The sequence below is a fragment of the Euprymna scolopes genome, chromosome 13 (genome assembly GCF_053919585.1).
Source record: "Euprymna scolopes isolate OS-2025 chromosome 13, ASM5391958v1, whole genome shotgun sequence".
NCBI classification, from domain to species: Eukaryota; Metazoa; Mollusca; class Cephalopoda; order Sepiida; family Sepiolidae; genus Euprymna; species Euprymna scolopes.
The window spans coordinates 94,973,391-94,995,890 of NC_136494.1; the positions used below are offsets into that span (position 1 = coordinate 94,973,391).

Below are 22,500 nucleotides of genomic sequence, written 5' to 3' on the forward strand. Positions count from 1 at the left end.
TATTAAATCACAGCTAGCCTTTTGTGCGTATGTATTCAGTTACAATAACCCCCTTTTCTTGAATCCCCTTCTCTTCCTTCTCTAGTTTATATCACCCAACCACTTGTCTATGAAATGTAACATTCTACCCTTCCCCGCTTTTAAAATACAATCTCACTGTCTGGCAAACTCCAAATCGCACTACATATATTCAATACTAAGAACAGGTTTATTTCCTGACCCCCTTAACTGAACGATTAATAAACGGTTTATGTTAATATTATTCCACACATTGCTCGGTTTAGAATATAATGTTTTTCTTTTTCCCTCTTCAATATGAACAAATAAAGAAAATACTGACTTCTCTGGCTGAGGAGATCGTGGTTTTTAATTACAGATCGGAACATCATCATGTCAATGCCACTTTTGTACATGTTTGCATTGTATAATATATATATATATATATAAGTTATAGACAAGTAAATATGGTTATATGAATTTACTTGCTAGTTCAACGAGGAAGAAAAAAAAGCATCATTGGTAGGAGGAGGTATAAATGCTCTTTATACCAAGGCATTTCGAAGCCTAATGCTTCTTATCAGAAGGGGGAGACAGGAGCTATGTTACAGATATAGGAAAATTTGACAACTAGCTTAGGGTACATTAGGAAAGAATACCAATAATGTTTCATGATGATTATTATTATTTGAGTGTGGAAATTATATATATATATATATATATATATATATATATATATATATATATATATATATATATATATATATATATACTGTGTAAGCAAAATCAAGACTTTAAAAAAAGGTGTTGATGGCAACAGAAAGTGTATTTCATTTTACGTTACAATTGTTTCCATGTCCAGTCGACAATTTCAAACATTATATCGTTTGAAAATTTTCAAAAACAAGCATTTCTTCAGACTTTATGAATAAAAACACTTTTGACAATAGAGCATTTTTGAAGAGAAAGAAAAAGAAAGAGAAAGGAAAAATTCCCTTAACGGAAAAAGCATGTGAGAAACATTTACCTTTGCGGTAAAAGCCCATTTAAATATTAATATATCACCTAATTTTCGTATCCTTATTTAAGAACAGAGTTATGCGCAGTTTCCACAGAAAATCCTTAGCCATTTAAAATTTTTATTCATTTATTTATTTATTTTATATCCCATTCGTTGAGTTCCTAAATTAGATTTCGCTGTTTCTTTATTTCCCATAATTAATTTTTTATAAAAAGAGTCATTTTTAGTTTTATTTCTATATTTATAATAAGGCCGTAACAACCTTGCATTACCGTTACGGTTAATTTTAGTTTTGTATTAGTGGCAAGTAATGTTTCCAGATTATCGTTATTTTAATACCTATATTTAAGACCATTTTAGGTTTGATGCTTAATTGAATATGAGAATAAAGAAAAAGACTGTATTATATATATATAAATCCTTGTACAACATTTCGAGTAGGGTGTTCTAATCTATTTATTATTATTTAAGGTTTTAAAATCCATTATCATTCTAATTAAATATGTTTTCATATCGTTACTAAAACAGTTATGGAGGGAGATAATCCAATTATGTTGTTAATTGCTAAGAGTTAATTCTGTTGGAAAAGAGGTCGATTTTATTTCCTATGACAACTAAAGAGGCTGTTTGATGTTTTCGGTCTATTGATGAAATATGATAATTTTGTAGCTTACTCCCTAAGTCAACTCTTTTGGCTTAAAACTTATTGGTATATGAAAATTTACTGGATTACACGAACTCAGTATATTACAGAAAAGTCTCTCTCTCTCTCTCTCTCTCTCTCTCTCTCTCTCTATATATATATATATATATATATATATATATATATATATATATATATATATATATATATATATATATATATATATATATATTAAACCAGGATCAAACTCAAAGAAAACCAACCTGCCTCCTCCCTTGAGGCTTGCATTTACGAATATCCATGGGCTTAGAACTAACTTAGATGATGTTGAGTCATTTCTCCTTGTAAACACCCCGGATATCTTAGCATTAAGTGAAACTAACCTTCACTCCTCCATTCCCTCTAACCACTTTAACATGCCTGGTTATCTCCCACTCTACCGTAAGGACTCGGACAGACATATGCATGGGCTTGGAGTCTATATTTGTAACACCCTCCCCCTGACTAGAGAAATAAAACTAGAATCTGACGACCAGGCCTTTATGTGCTTCTGACTAAATATGCAACACAATATTAGCTACTTGTATTTTTTCTACCGCTCTCCCTCAACCCAAGACTACCCTAATAAACAAAGTCTCAGACAGCATAGATATAGCACTCTCCCTCGATACTAGTGCACAAGTACATGTATTTGGTGACTTCAATGTCCACCACAGTAACTGGCTAGGATTCTCTAATCACACAGACGTAGCTGGTAGCATAACACATAGCTTCTCTATATCCCATTCTCTATCCCAGATGGTTACATTTCCAACAAGTTTCCCAAACCAGCAAGATCAACATCCCTCACTTCTAAATCTCTTTCTGACAATGGTTCCCGATGATTGTACAACAAATGACCACAGCCCACTCGGGAATGCTGACCACGCTGTGATAATGGTAGAAATCAGCCTAAATTCTCGCCCTAAAATTGAAGACCCACTACTCAAAACAACGAGGTATTACAAAAAGGCTGATTGGGAAGCCATCAGGGAGCTCATCAGAGATGCCCCATGGCAAAATATCTTTACTCTTTCAGCGGAACAGTGTGCAAATGAGACCACTGAATAGTTCAAAACTGCAGTTGAAGCACACGTTCCCACATGGAAATGCTATAGCAAGCCCCACTGTCCCCAATGGTTTACTTCTGCTTGTGTAGCTGCCATTTGTCAAAGGCAGCATGCATTCCGCAGATTCAACGAACATAAGTCCATCTCAAACAAACAGAAGTATATAGAAGCTAGAAATAATTATAAGAGAGTGATAGAGACAGCTAAGACAGATTACTCGGAAGCCACTAGAAAACGCATCAAGCACAGAAATTAGGAACTCGGGTTGGTTGGTTGTTTTGTTTTACGGCATATCAACCCTTTTCAGGTTATTTAATGCCGAATCTGGTGATTTTGAAGAACGATTTTTTTAATATAGTATATTTGTTTTTTAAGTCGTATTCTATTTAACCCATAGTTGGGACCCTAACAGGTGCTACCACTCCGGGTCAGAGTGGACCTGGGAGCAATGGCAATTAAAGGGTGGCTCCACACTCCCTAAGGCCTGCAAGCTGGGGCCCTCATCATCGGATACAGTTTAAGGTCATATCCAGGACCTAGGAACTCGGGAGTTTTGGAAAATCTACAACAGTGTAGTAAATAATGGGCAGTCAACTATTCCCCCACTATAAAACAATCATGAGGTTGCTTGCATCGCAACTGACAAGGCTAATCTGCTTGCCAGTCAGTTTGCCTCAAACTCCACATTGGATCCGGTACACCACTCTCTCCCTGATTTTCCTTTGCGAACAGACGCCACACTAGACGATTTGAAAATCACCCCTTCTCAGGTACATGCTATTATAAAAAACCTAGACACCTCAAAAGCATGTGGACCAGATCTCATCCTGTGCTATTTAAAAAATGCTCTCCCGAGGTGGCTCCAGTTTTCTCCAAACTTTACAATAAGTGCCTTACCGAATCTTGCTTTCCCGACTGCTGGAAAACCGCTTCTGTGGTACCAGTCTTCAAGAATTCTGGTGAAAGAACTGATCCACTAAATTATCGCCCCATTAGCCTCCTCCAGCTTTTCGCCAAAATATTTGAGTCCTTAGTTAATCAAGCCCTAGTTCAACACCTAACAGCTGCTAAACTCCTGACTGACAAACAATATGGATTCAGGCAAGCCCGTTCAACAGCAGATATCTTAACTGTAGTTTCTGAACGTATATACCGTTCATTGGACAAAACAGGGGAGGGTAGAGCGGTAGCCCTTGATATATCTAAGGCTTTTGACAGGGTATGGCACGATGGTCTTCTAAGGAAAATTAGATCATATGGAATCACTGGAAGAATTCATAATGTAATTAAATACTTCTTAAGTATGAGAAAAATCCAAGTTTTCCTCAACGATCGTACATCTAAACAATGATATAAATGCGGGAGTACCTCAGGGGTCTATCCTTGGGCCTTTATTATTCCTGATATTCATAAATGACCTCCCTGATAAAATTGTATCGGAGATGGGTATATTTGCCGATGACACCACTCTCTATAACAGATATGAGGGGAAAACAAATGAACACATATTCAAGGAAATGGCAGAAACACTAGAGGATGACCTCCAATCTGTAGTGGAATGGAGACAAAAATGGATGGTCACATTCAATGCTGCTAAGACTAAGTTTGTTTCCTTCAATAATTACAAGAAAACTTCTCTACCACCAATAGCAATGGCCAAGAACACATTGCCTGAAAGTACTTCTTTTAAACTCCTTGACCTAACGTTTACAGCGAATATGAACTGGAATAGATACATTGAGAGCATTGCCAAGGCTGCTGCAAGGAAGGTTGGCTCCCTTTACTGTGCTAGAAAACTACTTATGCCTGAAAGTATCCTGTACCTCTATAAGGCCACCATTCGCCCATGTATGGAGTACTGTTGTCACATATGGGCTGGTGCATCTGCTGCTTGTCTGTCGCTCCTGGACAAGGTTCAAAAGAGAGCCGTCAACCTGATAGGTCCTGAACTGTCATCTAGGCTTCAGCCTCTGTCCCATCGACGAGATATTGCATCCCTCTGCCTGTTCTACAAATACTTTAATGGTGAATGCTCTGACGAACTGCAAACACTTGTACCTCCTCGACGTAACTACCCCTAACAAACCCTACAAGCTAGTAAGGCTCATCCCTTTACAGTAGAGATCCCTAGATGCAAGAAAACCTTTTACTCCAATAGTTTCTTCCCCAGAACGGCAGGTCTTTGGAACTCCCTTGCGGGATTCTGCTTTCCCAACTATACTGATATGCAGAAGTTCAAGTGTAATGTGAACAAACATCTTTCTATTCATCTCCCTTCATAATGCCCCTGCAAATTAAGTCCCTGATAGTAACTCCCTGCTTTAAAGTGGCACTGTGTCTTGTTTAGAGTTAAAATTGAATTAAAAAAAAAATATATATATATATATATATATATATATATATATATATATATATGTGTGTGTGTGTGTGTGTGTGTGTGTGTATAAAAGCAAATAGTTAATAAAACATGTTAAAAAGCACTTTGAAAAAGAGTTACAAACATATTTAATCTGAAAAGGAAACACTTAATAAGTGGATAGTCCTTAATCCGCGGAGTTTCGAAGAAATACTTTCCTTCTCATCAGAGGATAGGAATTAGCAAAATGCAGGATCGGATTTTGTATACAAAAGTGTTTGATGAAACTGCAAGTAAGTCAGATATCTTACTTGATAACAAAAAGTGAAGCAGAGGGAATATGGTGAAGAAAAAGATGATTTCACGTAAATGGATAGTCTGGTAAAAGGTAAATTATCCAATGGCGGTAAAATCCAAAAATATAAATCCAAGAAAGTTAATTGAATTTCCATTCGCACCAGTAAAATCCAAGGAAATCACGTAATTGGAAGATGGTCCAAAATAATCCAAAAGGCCAAAATCCATGGAATAATTCACAAATATGTCCAAGGAAAAGGGAAAAAAATTCCAATAATATTAATAAAAGAAAAATAAGATATGCGTTTGACACGACTGCCGAGACAAAATGTAATTTTATATATATATATATATATATAATTATTATTCAAACAATAATCATCATGAAAACATCATTTTTTTTAAGGACAATTTATGACTATAATAAATTGCAGTTTCACCAACATACGCCGTAACCAACAAATTCTAGCATTGCTACAAATATAATTTGCTGAGTTTTTTTCTGTCCTCTGATGAGAAGAATAACAAGAATAGCGTTCTTTGAAACTCCTCGGGATAAGGACTTTGTAAATTGTTTTTTGGAGCATTCAATCGACCAATAAATTTGATTGTAAATTCCAACTTACAGTTTTAATTTCTTTACTCCAGAAATATTTCCATCTCAGATCTTTACTCTGTGAAGTGGATTACCCAAAATACAGTTGGATCATTTTACCACACTGCTTTCAAGAACAATCACCTCGGATTTTACCGTGCATTGTTGGATGTAAACTTTTATGTCTTTTTCTTTAACTTCCATTACTCTATGACTTTTAACTAATCAATTTTTAATTATGATTTTCCATGTCTCACTGACTTTAGTAAATAAGGTGTATACCATTATAGCTATTTGCTAATATTTTCTCCTCTGAAGAGATGGTAGACATCGAAACCCTATAGGATAAGGAGATAAAATTTCTAATGTATTCTTTGTCTTACTTAGAAAAATAAAAATCTTTGATATGAAACTCAAACATTTCACTTCAAGAATTTTTTAAATTCATTGAATTACTAAAATTTGGTGTATATATATATATATATATATATATATATATATATATATATATATATATATATATATATATATATATATATTAAGGCTGGTGGAACATGATAATTAATACAAAGTTTTATTCATGACATGCATGTCATGTCTTCCCAAATAATAATTCTTTTTTTTTTTGGGGGGGGGGCGAATTTTTTATCTTATTTATTCATATAATAGTAAAAACATTTATTCATATAATAGTAAAAACAAACGAAACTTCCAAACGGCTATGATACTATATGGTAATGTATGTCAAACATATTGCTTTTAAATTCTTTTTTATACATATAAAATGTTATAAAAAAATAATTGTATTATCATTAAAAGAAATATTGCATCTATGCATTAGTAAATTAAAAATACTTCAATGAGTCGTAGTGTAACAACGTTGGTTGTTCTTGGCGTGTGTAAATAATTATACAGCTACTTATATGGTCGAAACACAGGTCCAATGAGCATTCAAAGTGATGGATTACCCACATGCACAAAAGAGAAAGAGAGAAGACACACAAATCGATAGCTTGTCTAGTTACACCTAGCTACATTCTGTGAGACTGCCACCGCCCTCCTTGAAACTCTTCATGGTTAAAGACTATGTTTGCGTCCGCCTGCTTAAGATGTCAACTGAAAAAAAGGAGGATTTCCTTTTTTTAGTAGTCATGTGGTTTCACAACTTCCGTTAACTAAAGATAAAATTCTCACTTCTAACCCGGCAATAACAGTTGTGTCCTTACTAATATACTAAGGATAACATATTTACAATTAAGTCACAATTTCTAACTTGACAGAAAAAAGAGTTTGGTTCTAATGAATCCTTAAAAAGTGAAACTTCACATATCAACGAAAGCCTCAGACAAGGCTATTTTATTATTATATCTGCTTTAGTTAGGGTATTGGAAACTTCTGGATTCAGTATATACCACTTACTAAATTTAATACAAACTGACAAATTTATGTATACATATAATTATTTATATATAATACATAATTATTATATATATATATATGATATTACATTATATATATGTATATATATATGTATATTATTGTGTATATTATTGTATATATTATTGTATATATTATAGTATGTATATTATTGTGTATATTATTGTACATATTATTGTATATATTATAGTATATATATATTATTGCATATATTATATTATAGTATGTATATATATATATTATTGTATATATTATATTATAGTATGTATATATATATATATTATTGTATATATTATATTATAGTATATATATATATATTATTGTATATATATATTATTGTATTTATTATATTATGCTATATATATAATTGTATATATTATCTTATAGTAAATATATATATATATTATTGTATATATTATATTTTATTATAATATATATATATTATAGTATATATTATATTACATATATTATTGTATATATTATATTATAATATATATATTATTATATATATTATATGATAATATATATTATTATATATATTATATTAATATATATATATTATTGTATATATTATATTATCATACATACCATATTTATATATTTATAATATTATAATATTATTTATATATATATTAGTGTATATATTATATTATAATATATATATTTTTGTATATTTTAAAATATAATATATATATATATATTATTGTATGGATTATAATATATATATTATTGTATTATAATATATATATATATATTATTGTATATATTATATTATAATACATATTATTGTATATATTATAATATATATATATGTATATATATTATTGTATATATTATATTATAATATATATATATTATGCTATATATTATAATATACATATTACTGTATATATTATATCATAATATATATGTATATTATTATATACATTATATTGTAATATATATATTATTGTATATATTATATTGTAATATATATATATTATTGTATATATTATATTGTAATATATATATATTATTGTATATATTATATTGTAATATATATATATTATTGTATATATTATATTGTAATATATATATATTATTGTATATATTATATTGAAATATATATATATATATATATATATATATATATATATATATTATTGTATATATTATAATATATACATATATATATATTATTGTATATATTATATTATAATTTATAATATATATATACTATCGGGGTTACCCGGCGTTGCCCGATTGTTTGTTTCCGGGACGGGGGGGAGTTTTAAAAAATGTTATGGTGGTAAGTAGGAAGGATCAAACCCGGAGTCATGAGTAAAAGTAGGAAAATAAAGTGTGGAAAAAAAAACAAAAAAAACATCTGCAACGTTAACAGTTCGGCCACTAAGAAAAGTCCATTCCAGTTGTTTAGGAAAAAAAAAAAAAAAACGACTACGGTAGGTCGGCGCGAACGTGAAAATATAATGTGAATTGTCCAGCACGCTAACCACTACGCCACAGAGCACTGCAGCTTAGTTTAGTGATTTTAAATTACTTGACATGAAAGAACTACGAATCCAAACCGGTGTTCTCTTCTCAACTGTTCCTTGTGAACGATCCCCAAACGGTGTTAAGTGGTGGCAGGGGGAGGAGGAATTTATAAGAGAGAAAATATTTTACCACTTCCATTGATCTTAACCGATTTTGGCCGTGACTTCTCAGCAGAAAAAGTATAGAAATCTAAGATTATCGAGGAATTTGAGAAATAATAAGCCTATAACACACCTCAGATATTGTTCTGCCGTTTGTGCATATTATATTTGCATGAAATATCTTGATTTTTAATCCTATTAAGGTCAAAATCAGACGAGAAAATGAGTTCATTTTATTTATATAGAGATATATTATTGTATATATTATAATATATATATATATATTATTGTATATATTATATTATAATATATATATATATATATTATTGTATATATTATAATATATATATTAATGTATATATTATATTATAATATATATATTACTGTATATATTATATTATAATATATATATTACTGTATATATTATATTATAATATATATATTATTGTATATATTATATTATAATATATATATTATTGTATATATTATATTATAATATATATATTATTGTATATATTATATTATAATATATATATTATTGTATATATTATATTATAATATATATATTATTGTATATATATCATATTATAATATAATATTTTACTGTATATGTATATGTATTATTGTATATATTAGATTTCTTATAGTTCTTTTAATTTATGGAAAATATTTATTATTATATGTAAACATTTGAATTACATTATATCGACTGTTATCAATTGTATATAAACACAATTAGTAAAGAGTGTAATACATATGTCATAGTTGTACGACGGTATGCTGAAAATAGGGTTAAATAAACAAACTACTTGATAAATACAGCTTGCAGGTTGACATAACCATCGAGTGCCAAAGAGATGGATTGATATAATAAGATGTACGCCTCCTCCCATTCCGCATTTGCCACCCCAGAGGACAAGGTGAAAGATAACATACTATTTAGGATGACCCTGAACATGAACTACATCTTAGGATACACACAGAAACGTTGCCTACAGAACCAGAAGAGACTGAATGAATCGGTAGGTGGGGATGGCAGTAGTAGTGAGAAGGATAGAAATGAGGAAACTACCGCTCTGATCTTGTGCAGTAGTGCCCATCGAAAATGATCACCGTTTCCTTGCAATTTGTGTTATAATCGTATCAGGAGGGTGTAATAGAAGCGTCAATAGAAGTGTCAGGTGATCGGATCAAGGAAAAAAGATTTGTAGATTGATTCTTTATATACATGTAACGTTAATTTGTGTATGAGGAGAAAAGCGGTCATAAGAAGGGCGAATTGGAGATGACTGTGAGTCAAGTTTTAGACAGCCGATAGAGAGCATAGACGTTGAAAGTTGTTGTGAATTATGGTCTAAGTTAAGAAGAGTTGGTATGAATTGCACTGAAGAATTTGTATGCACTGATGAAGCCTCCTCATAAAAATCAGTGATATTTTGCATATCATTAAAGTATTTTTTCTTGAGATGGGTAGAAATAATTATTTGTAAATAAAATTGCTTTTGAAGGACGCACATGGAATATTATTCCCTAAATAATGGTTGGACATGATTTGAAATATACACAGCATTTACCATAAATAATTGAAAAAACTAATAGTGTTCGATTGTAATTATCATCCCACAGTCAATATGGTCAGATCGACGAAAGCCTGGTACACTCAATATACATGCTATGTATATGTTTTAAATAAAACACACACACACACACACACACACACACACACACACACACACATATATATATATTATATATATATATATATGGTTTATTTTTTTTATTTATACAAACATTATTGGTTACATGCAAGCATGTTTCAGCTGTAATTTCGTTTGGAATCCAGCGTCATCATGTCATAACGTTTGTATAAATGAAGAAAATTATACAATAATACAGTTCTACTTGTAATTGAGTACTATTTTACAAACAACCATTCGTTGGAAATTACAGCAATACAATCAGTATCTCTCTCTCTCTTTCCCCCTCTCTCTCTCTCTCTCTATATATATATATATATATATATGTGTGTGTGTGTGTGTGTGTGTGTGTGTGTGTGTGTGTGTGTGTGTGTGTGTGTGTATGTATATATATATGAAATAAAGAATTTGATTATTAAGTCCAGTCTTAAAACGATAAATTGGCACAGGGCTGTAGTTGACCATCAGAATATTTAATCACCGATAAAAACGAACATGGCAATATCAAAGTTGGCAGATAGGGTCTTCTATGAACACACGTTAAATTATAATGGTCGATTATTATGATGAAATTATAATGGTCGATTATTATGATGAAATTATAATGGTCGATTATTATGATGAAATTATAATGGTCGATTATTATGATAAAATTATAATGGTCGATTATTATGATGAAATTATGATGGTCGATTATTATGATGAAATTATAATGGTCGATTATTATGATGAAATTATAATGGTCGATTATTATGATGAAATTATGATGGTCGATTATTATGATGAAATTATAATGGTCGATTATTATGATGAAATTATAATGGTCGATTATTATGATGAAATTATGATGGTCGATTATTATGATGAAATTATAATGGTCGATTATTATGATGAAATTATAATGGTCGATTATTATGATGAAATTATAATGGTCGATTATTATGATGAAATTATGATGGTCGATTATTATGATGAAATTATAATGGTCGATTACTATGATGAAATTATAATGGTCGATTATTATGATGAAATTATAATGGTCGATTATTATGATAAAATTATAATGGTCGATTATTATGATGAAATTATGATGGTCGATTATTATGATGAAATTATAATGGTCGATTATTATGATGAAATTATAATGGTCGATTATTATGATGAAATTATGATGGTCGATTATTATGATGAAATTATGATGGTCGATTATTATGATGAAATTATAATGGTCGATTATTATGATGAAATTATAATGGTCGATTATTATGATGAAATTATAATGGTCGATTATTATGATGAAATTATAATGGTCGATTATTATGATGAAATTATAATGGTCAATTATTATGATAAAATTATAATGGTCGATTATTATGATAAAATTATAATGGTCGATTATTATGATGAAATTATGATGGTCGATTACTATGATGAAATTATAATGGTCGATTATTATGATGAAATTATGATGGTCGATTACTATGATGAAATTATAATGGTCGATTATTATGATGAAATTATGATGGTCGATTATTATGATGAAATTATGATGGTCGATTATTATGATGAAATTATAATGGTCGATTATTATGATGAAATTATAATGGTCGATTATTATGATGAAATTATAATGGTCGATTATTATGATAAAATTATAATGGTCGATTATTATGATGAAATTATAATGGTCGATTATTATGATGAAATTATAATGGTCGATTATTATGATGAAATTATAATGGTCGATTATTATGATGAAATTATAATGGTCGATTATTATGATGAAATTATAATGGTCGATTATTATGATGAAATTATAATGGTCGATTATTATGATAAAATTATAATGGTCGATTATTATGATGAAATTATGATGGTCGATTATTATGATGAAATTATAATGGTCGATTATTATGATGAAATTATAATGGTCGATTATTATGATGAAATTATGATGGTCGATTATTATGATGAAATTATGATGGTCGATTATTATGATGAAATTATAATGGTCGATTATTATGATGAAATTATAATGGTCGATTATTATGATGAAATTATAATGGTCGATTATTATGATGAAATTATAATGGTCGATTATTATGATGAAATTATAATGGTCAATTATTATGATAAAATTATAATGGTCGATTATTATGATAAAATTATAATGGTCGATTATTATGATGAAATTATGATGGTCGATTACTATGATGAAATTATAATGGTCGATTATTATGATGAAATTATGATGGTCGATTACTATGATGAAATTATAATGGTCGATTATTATGATGAAATTATGATGGTCGATTATTATGATGAAATTATGATGGTCGATTATTATGATGAAATTATAATGGTCGATTATTATGATGAAATTATAATGGTCGATTATTATGATGAAATTATAATGGTCGATTATTATGATGAAATTATAATGGTCGATTACTATGATGAAATTATAATGGTCGATTATTATGATGAAATTATAATGGTCGATTATTATGATGAAATTATAATGGTCGATTACTATGATAAAATTATAATGGTCGATTATTATGATGAAATTATGATGGTCGATTATTATGATGAAATTATAATGGTCGATTATTATGATGAAATTATAATGGTCGATTATTATGATGAAATTATAATGGTCGATTATTATGATGAAATTATGATGGTCGATTATTATGATGAAATTATGATGGTCGATTATTATGATGAAATTATAATGGTCGATTACTATGATGAAATTATAATGGTCGATTATTATGATGAAATTATAATGGTCGATTACTATGATGAAATTATAATGGTCGATTATTATGATGAAATTATAATGGTCGATTATTATGATGAAATTATAATGGTCGATTACTATGATAAAATTATAATGGTCGATTATTATGATGAAATTATGATGGTCGATTATTATGATGAAATTATAATGGTCGATTATTATGATGAAATTATAATGGTCGATTATTATGATGAAATTATAATGGTCGATTATTATGATGAAATTATAATGGTCGATTATTATGATGAAATTATAATGGTCGATTATTATGATGAAATTATAATGGTCGATTATTATGATGAAATTATAATGGTCGATTATTATGATGAAATTATAATGGTCGATTACTATGATGAAATTATAATGGTCGATTATTATGATGAAATTATAATGGTCGATTATTATGATGAAATTATAATGGTCGATTACTATGATAAAATTATAATGGTCGATTATTATGATGAAATTATGATGGTCGATTATTATGATGAAATTATAATGGTCGATTATTATGATGAAATTATAATGGTCGATTATTATGATGAAATTATAATGGTCGATTATTATGATGAAATTATGATGGTCGATTATTATGATGAAATTATGATGGTCGATTATTATGATGAAATTATAATGGTCGATTACTATGATGAAATTATAATGGTCGATTATTATGATGAAATTATAATGGTCGATTACTATGATGAAATTATAATGGTCGATTATTATGATGAAATTATAATGGTCGATTATTATGATGAAATTATAATGGTCGATTACTATGATAAAATTATAATGGTCGATTATTATGATGAAATTATGATGGTCGATTATTATGATGAAATTATAATGGTCGATTATTATGATGAAATTATAATGGTCGATTATTATGATGAAATTATGATGGTCGATTACTATGATGAAATTATAATGGTCGATTATTATGATGAAATTATAATGGTCGATTATTATGATGAAATTATAATGGTCGATTACTATGATGAAATTATAATGGTCGATTATTATGATGAAATTATAATGGTCGATTATTATGATGAAATTATGATGGTCGATTATTATGATGAAATTATAATGGTCGATTATTATGATGAAATTATGATGGTCGATTATTATGATGAAATTATAATGGTCGATTATTATGATGAAATTATAATGGTCGATTATTATGATGAAATTATAATGGTCGATTACTATGATGAAATTATAATGGTCGATTATTATGATGAAATTATAATGGTCGATTATTATGATGAAATTATAATGGTCGATTATTATGATGAAATTATGATGGTCGATTATTATGATGAAATTATAATGGTCGATTATTATGATGAAATTATAATGGTCGATTATTATGATGAAATTATAATGGTCGATTACTATGATGAAATTATAATGGTCGATTATTATGATGAAATTATAATGGTCGATTATTATGATGAAATTATGATGGTCGATTATTATGATGAAATTATAATGGTCGATTACTATGATGAAATTATAATGGTCGATTATTATGATGAAATTATAATGGTCGATTACTATGATGAAATTATAATGGTCGATTATTATGATGAAATTATAATGGTCGATTATTATGATGAAATTATAATGGTCGATTACTATGATAAAATTATAATGGTCGATTATTATGATGAAATTATGATGGTCGATTATTATGATGAAATTATAATGGTCGATTATTATGATGAAATTATAATGGTCGATTATTATGATGAAATTATAATGGTCGATTATTATGATGAAATTATAATGGTCGATTATTATGATGAAATTATAATGGTCGATTATTATGATGAAATTATAATGGTCGATTATTATGATGAAATTATAATGGTCGATTATTATGATGAAATTATAATGGTCGATTACTATGATGAAATTATAATGGTCGATTATTATGATGAAATTATAATGGTCGATTATTATGATGAAATTATAATGGTCGATTACTATGATAAAATTATAATGGTCGATTATTATGATGAAATTATGATGGTCGATTATTATGATGAAATTATAATGGTCGATTATTATGATGAAATTATAATGGTCGATTATTATGATGAAATTATAATGGTCGATTATTATGATGAAATTATGATGGTCGATTATTATGATGAAATTATGATGGTCGATTATTATGATGAAATTATAATGGTCGATTACTATGATGAAATTATAATGGTCGATTATTATGATGAAATTATAATGGTCGATTACTATGATGAAATTATAATGGTCGATTATTATGATGAAATTATAATGGTCGATTATTATGATGAAATTATAATGGTCGATTACTATGATAAAATTATAATGGTCGATTATTATGATGAAATTATGATGGTCGATTATTATGATGAAATTATAATGGTCGATTATTATGATGAAATTATAATGGTCGATTATTATGATGAAATTATGATGGTCGATTACTATGATGAAATTATAATGGTCGATTATTATGATGAAATTATAATGGTCGATTATTATGATGAAATTATAATGGTCGATTATTATGATGAAATTATAATGGTCGATTATTATGATGAAATTATAATGGTCGATTATTATGATGAAATTATGATGGTCGATTATTATGATGAAATTATAATAGTCGATTATTATGATGAAATTATAATGGTCGATTATTATGATGAAATTATAATGGTCGATTATTATGATGAAATTATGATGGTCGATTACTATGATGAAATTATAATGGTCGATTATTATGATGAAATTATAATGGTCGATTATTATGATGAAATTATAATGGTCGATTATTATGATGAAATTATAATGGTCGATTAATATGATGAAATTATAATGGTCGATTATTATGATGAAATCATAATGGTCGATTATTATGATGAAATTATGATGGTCGATTATTATGATGAAATTATAATTGCTGAATATTGCGATTGGTAAAAGTATATTGTTAGAGAGAAATATTTTAAAGATGTGAAAGTTTGTTAAGCAGAAATATTTCCAGGAATGTTAATTTGGCAGATGGAATTTAAGTGAACCACAATATAAGCAAATATATGTCACAAAAACCCAGCATAAATCTTTAGGCTACGTGTAGTGAAGGCATAATAAAAATGTCGATTTTGAGATACAGAGTTATGGTTACGTGGAAAATCAGCTTCGATACGCAACGTGTTAGAGACGGATGGAGTTTTTATGAGAAGACGTCCACGAAAGTCATAAGGGGGCGACTTAGAAAAATATAATCTTATGCAAAGCGTGCCAATTCTGAAAAAGAACCTAGTAAAGAATAAATTTTCGTCAGAGCGTTTTCACTTTCACAGACGCATGGAAGGAAAATTTGAGGTATGTTTTTTTTTTCTCGTGTTCTAACCGACGACGATACTTATAAACTTTTAATTTATATATACACACACACACACACACCAACTTCCAATAAAGAATACATTAGACAAATCACATATCAGAACGTTAGCACATATATATATACAAGACAAACATATACACGCTCGTTGTACAGTATGCTGTTTATATACAACCCCAGTATACAATATATAAGCGTTTGATGCTGTTTAAAAAAACATTTATATTATATATCCCCGGTCCAAAATGCTCTGCAAGATGTCTGGAATTACACTACCTGACCATGTTTGCAATGAGTATATCCAGTGGCGCAACAGCATTGAACCGAGTAAAAGGAATGGCGTCCAGAACGATTTCGACATGTGCTTAGGATCAACAACGACACTGTTGCAAAAGTTGTCTTTGCATTAGAAGTCCCTGGAAAGCGACAAAGAGGAAGATGGACAATGAGATGGGTAGTCACCCTGTACAAAGACTTCTGTTAAACCGATCTTCACCCAGACCAAGCCTGTGCTCGTGTCGAGTGGAGACAAAAATCCATTATCTGCAGCTCTGGTTTAGCACATAAAAAGAATAAGAAGGCTACCAATATGTAAAATCGCAGGAAAGGAAAAAAGGTATATTTGGAATCAACAAATAATTTTGTCCATTAAATTCTCACAAAATATTTTAAATCAGCAAAAATAGTTAAATCTAATCATGAAAAAAAATTCCTGCTAATCCACCTATAAAAATATGGAAGATTGAAAAGGCTAAAATGGACAAATAAATAAAACAAGATGAAAAATATAAAATCGTGAATAAATAACAAATGCATAATATGTATTGAAAACAAAAGAAAATTTACAAACAAGTAAAAGAAAATTAAATAAGTGGAAAAATGGCGGCCCTAAATAAACTACTGGGATATAAAGTAATGTAATGCAAGAAACAGTACCGTGTTAATCTATGCATACAAAGCATAGATATGTAAACATATTTATGCAAAGATGAGTCGTGATAGGAGTACAAGTAAAAAATGTCATAGAAGATATCTATAATATAAATCTTCCCTGTCTGTTTAAATGTATGCATGTATGTTTGTATGTCTGTCTAAAACTTTCAACAGTGAAAACGGATTTTTATGTGATTGGTATCATTTTGAAGCTGGTCGTCTCGGACGACAAATATCAAAAAATCGGCACAAAACATTAATTCCTTTACCCTCAACTGGGCAGTTTTCTACAAGGAGAGGTCGATTTTTTGTGAGCCATTTTTACAAATCATCGTATCGGTTCGATTAATTTGCCTAATTTTAACGTTACGAACTTCCGGTCGCATCATAGAGTAGGGGTAAAACGTCAGATTTTCTTTCACTTTCTTTTCTACCTTCGCATCGTGAGTTCAAACCTGCTTGCCTACTACCACTTTTTTTTTTTTGCTCAAAACACACATCTCCAAACACCCAGGCAACGCCGGGCACTCAGGTTTGTTAGGTTTATAAATCTCAACATTCCTACATAGTTAAAGGCGATCGTTAGAGGTTTCGTAATGTAAAAAAGAAAAAAAATGCTTTTATCTAATACATAAAGTTATTTTGTGGATTTCTTTTCGTCAGATCTAAATAACATCGCATATTCAAATCGATCTTTAATTCTGCCTCGTCAGTGAATTACATAATTTTACAATCCGCGTTATTCACATAATTAAAAAGAAATTCCAATCAATTTCATTGATTGCATATTCTACCCGGACCATTATTACTTTTAACAGCATCCACTGCGCAATATTCACTGTTTTGTTACAACTGAAAATGCAAATGGCGACGCCTGTCATTGTGCTTCCTTCGAAGGCTCTACTCTGATAAAGAGAAATAACTAAAAACAGTTTATTTGTACATTTCAGCACAACCCGAACTTTTAAATAATTTTCACTTGTCAAAAGCTAGGAACTAAATATCTTTTCCGACGATGAAGAACATGTGTGGCAAGGTGCAGTTTCTTACTTTTACACTTAATAAAACACACACGTAATTGCAAACCGAGCACATTATATTGCTTATGAACATATATTCCTTAACTGATTTTATTACTATTATCATTATATAATTATTTAAATTACTACGTGTCCATGACTCTCCCTTCATTTAGCCCGGTCTCAACGAAGCTGATGTTATGTAGAGTCTTTTCCCCTTACGTTTACCTCAAAGCTAAAGTATATACATTTTTTTTTTTCACTGGTTTCTTTTTAACAGAAAACAATATGTCATAGTTTTATTTCTTAGATGATAATACCAATTATGTACTTTTCGATCGGCTAAGTAAGCGGTTCATCTGCAAATGAATTGCTGATTAAATTATATCTATTATATAGCTAGAGTTATATCTCACTTTATTTTGCCAGGTAATACAGAGTGATCTCCCCTTTCATTTAAGCAATTCTGTAGAGTCTGAACTTATAATTTTCAGTAGTTTATTTAACAAAAAAGTTATTACATTTTCCAAATATCAAAACGGCATATTTTACAACAATGTTTTAAGTTTTGTTCAAAACAAAGCTGCAACAGAGGTCCTATTAGCATTTACTGTTTAAACAATTTTCGTTTGCGCACTATATTAAATGTATAATGGGTATAATCTATGTGCTTTAAGATAAATAGGATTGTGGACAATAATTATGGGTCTGTATTTTTCCTCAGCATACCTAAAATCATACAGAACTTCCATGAACAAAGTTTCTTTCCAAAAACTTTCCACATGTGGAAAACGTTATTATAGAAACGTTTCCCTACAGATGACAACATGGTCATTTTCATGTCCAATGTCAGCAAAATTTCCAACCTGTGGAATATGTGACTGCTAGTTTTCTTACAGACTACAATATCAAATCCAATGTCACAAAAATAGAGCTGTCCTGTGAATTAATCATGGTTCTTAATTTTTCCATAGCACTGATCCACTATTCAACCGAAAATCTCACTAACACTTATCCTCAAGTAGCTTTTAGCCTTGATAAGTGATGAACTATTAGTATATTAAAAAAAATCCTGCCCAATACAAGGTGGAACGGTAAAATTGGCACCCTAAAGAAAACAACACTACAGCTTTATTTTAAAACTTTTATTGAAAAAATCAATTCAGGTAACTTGATTATCTAGTAGAGCTGATATCTATTTAATGTAGTCGCCTTCAACCTCAATCACCGCCTCAATATGGATCGAGAACTGGGAACATGCCTTTTCCACTAGCACTGGCTCTTTGCCACATGTGACATAAAAAGAACTTACTTTCTTGTAAAAGTGATCATATGATAATATTGTGAATCCTCGAATGTCGTGTTAGGCCACTTTTAGATTTGCAGATTAGACCACAAATATGACAACTTGGCGTTGTCAAATGTGTTCTGTAAAAGCCTCTTCATAAGACTGGCGTTCCTGTTTTTGATTGTATAATTTCAGATGATTTACAAAACCAACTTTTGACTAAAGGTATCTGCCACATACAGTGCACTTCAGTTCCTGTTGTAATTTCTCTGATATTTTATTTTCGTCCTGCTTTCTTAAAACACGTTTTAAGGCAGCAAGATCTACATCTTTTTCTTGGTTTATGTTATGGTCTTTTACCCATATCTATCTTGCCATGAAACAGTTTTTTTTAGGAATTCTTTTGTCCTCTATCCTAACCAAGTGTCCAGCGCATCTGATTTTGAATGATTTCATTTCTATAGTAGTACTATATGATCACTCAAGAACTAAAGTGTCAGGCATTAGAGCTCTCTAGTCAATATTAAGTATTATACAAGGTGGAAGGATAAACCCTAAAGAAAACAACATTACAACTTTATTTTAAAACTCAATTCAGGTAACTTGGTTATGTAGTAGAGCTGACATCTATTTAATGAAGCTGCCTTCAACCTCAATCACCGCCTCAATACGACTGTGGAGCTGGGACCATGCCTTTTCCTCAAACACCGATGGGAGCTCGGCAAATACTCAGCGGATGGTGGCAATCAGGCTAACTTTGGTGTTTTGGGAGGTCATGTTGGTGATGTTCTCGACCTATGACAAAATGAAGTACTTCAGCGGGTTTAGGTCAGCAGAGGAGGGACCAGTGAGAGAAGGATACAAAGTCGTAGCATTCCTTCTGAAGCCAAGCCTGGCTCTCTTTGGACTTGTGGGGCTGTGCTAAATCCTGCTGTCAAACCCAGCATCTGCCAGCAGCTACCTACTTGCACCAGAGGATCACTGCACTCCATGTACACTTTGGTGTTGACTTTCAAGCCGATTTTGAAGATGTGAGGTGGCATGATGTGACTCTCACTTGAAGCTACACCATAAACCCTAATCGTGGCCGGAAACTTCATTGAGCTAGGCCCTAAAGTGTTGAATTGTCTGGAATTGCATTTTGAGGGTGCTGGCAATGGTCCTGTTTCATAACCTGGATTGGTAAAGAGCATTAGTTGTACAGCGGCACATCTCCATTCTCACTCTGTGAACATTGCATTATGTCATGTTCAGACATGATAGAAGGCTCCTATCGCTCTTGGGATTTGTGCACAACTAGCCAACTAGTAGATGGCTGCAAAAAAAAAAAAAAAAAAAGAAAACCGGTTTTAATCAAACCGAAATGGAATCATGACATTTTGCAGGGCGAAAATTTTATTATTCCACCCTATATATATAAGAATTAGTTGGGGATAGAAAGGACACTTTATGCCAAGGCATTTCCAAGCTGATGAGAAGCATTAGGCTTCGAAATGCCTTGGCATAAAGAGTCCCTTCTATCCCCCAACTAATTGTTTGTATTCCCTTATTGAATAAATGAACCAATCTATATTTACCAATATATAGCTTTTGTGAATTCATTTACCATTCCTATTGTTCTCCTATATAAGCTCCAATGATACTTGTTGAGCTTTATATTGTCCAGATAAGTCTCCTGTTTTAGAATTGAGATCACTCTTTTCTACGTATATATATATATATATATATATATATATATATAAACAGCAAATGCAACATTTTATTTTACTTTTTATTATATTTTGAAAGTTCTCACTTTTTCCCAGGTAAGGCCAGGACTGATCCTGCTAATTCCATTAAAGATTTCAATTGGGTTTCTTGACTGGTTTCCAAATTGAAGAATAAAGACATTTATGCACCATTTGATTAGAAGAAAAAGAATTTCAAAAATAAATCTTTAAATACAACATTTGATATTTTGGCACAAGTTTTGGATTTCGTGCAAAATTAATTTGCTGAACAAAACAGGAAGTAAACACTCTGCTATGAACAGACTGTTTTCCTTGGTTGGATATTTTGCATTCAGTAAATCTAATTTGATTTTAATCTGTTAAAAGAAAATATAAAACTTGATAACAGAGATGCAATGATTACGTTAGCAGCAGGTGTGCCTGGCGTTCTTTTGATATTGAAAGAGAAAGAAAACACAAACAAGAAAATCTGTTCCAGACATGCAGTTAGAAATGTGCGAAGAATTGAATTGGAAATCATTTTGATCTTGAT

At 30.0% G+C, this 22,500-nt stretch overlaps 1 protein-coding gene across 8 annotated transcripts in view; it reads right to left on the minus strand.

The window, feature by feature from the left end:
- Nucleotides 1-22,500, minus strand: part of LOC145292090 (high affinity cAMP-specific and IBMX-insensitive 3',5'-cyclic phosphodiesterase 8B-like) — a 973,128-nt gene that overhangs the window by 558,891 nt on the left and 391,737 nt on the right. The window lies entirely within an intron of this gene.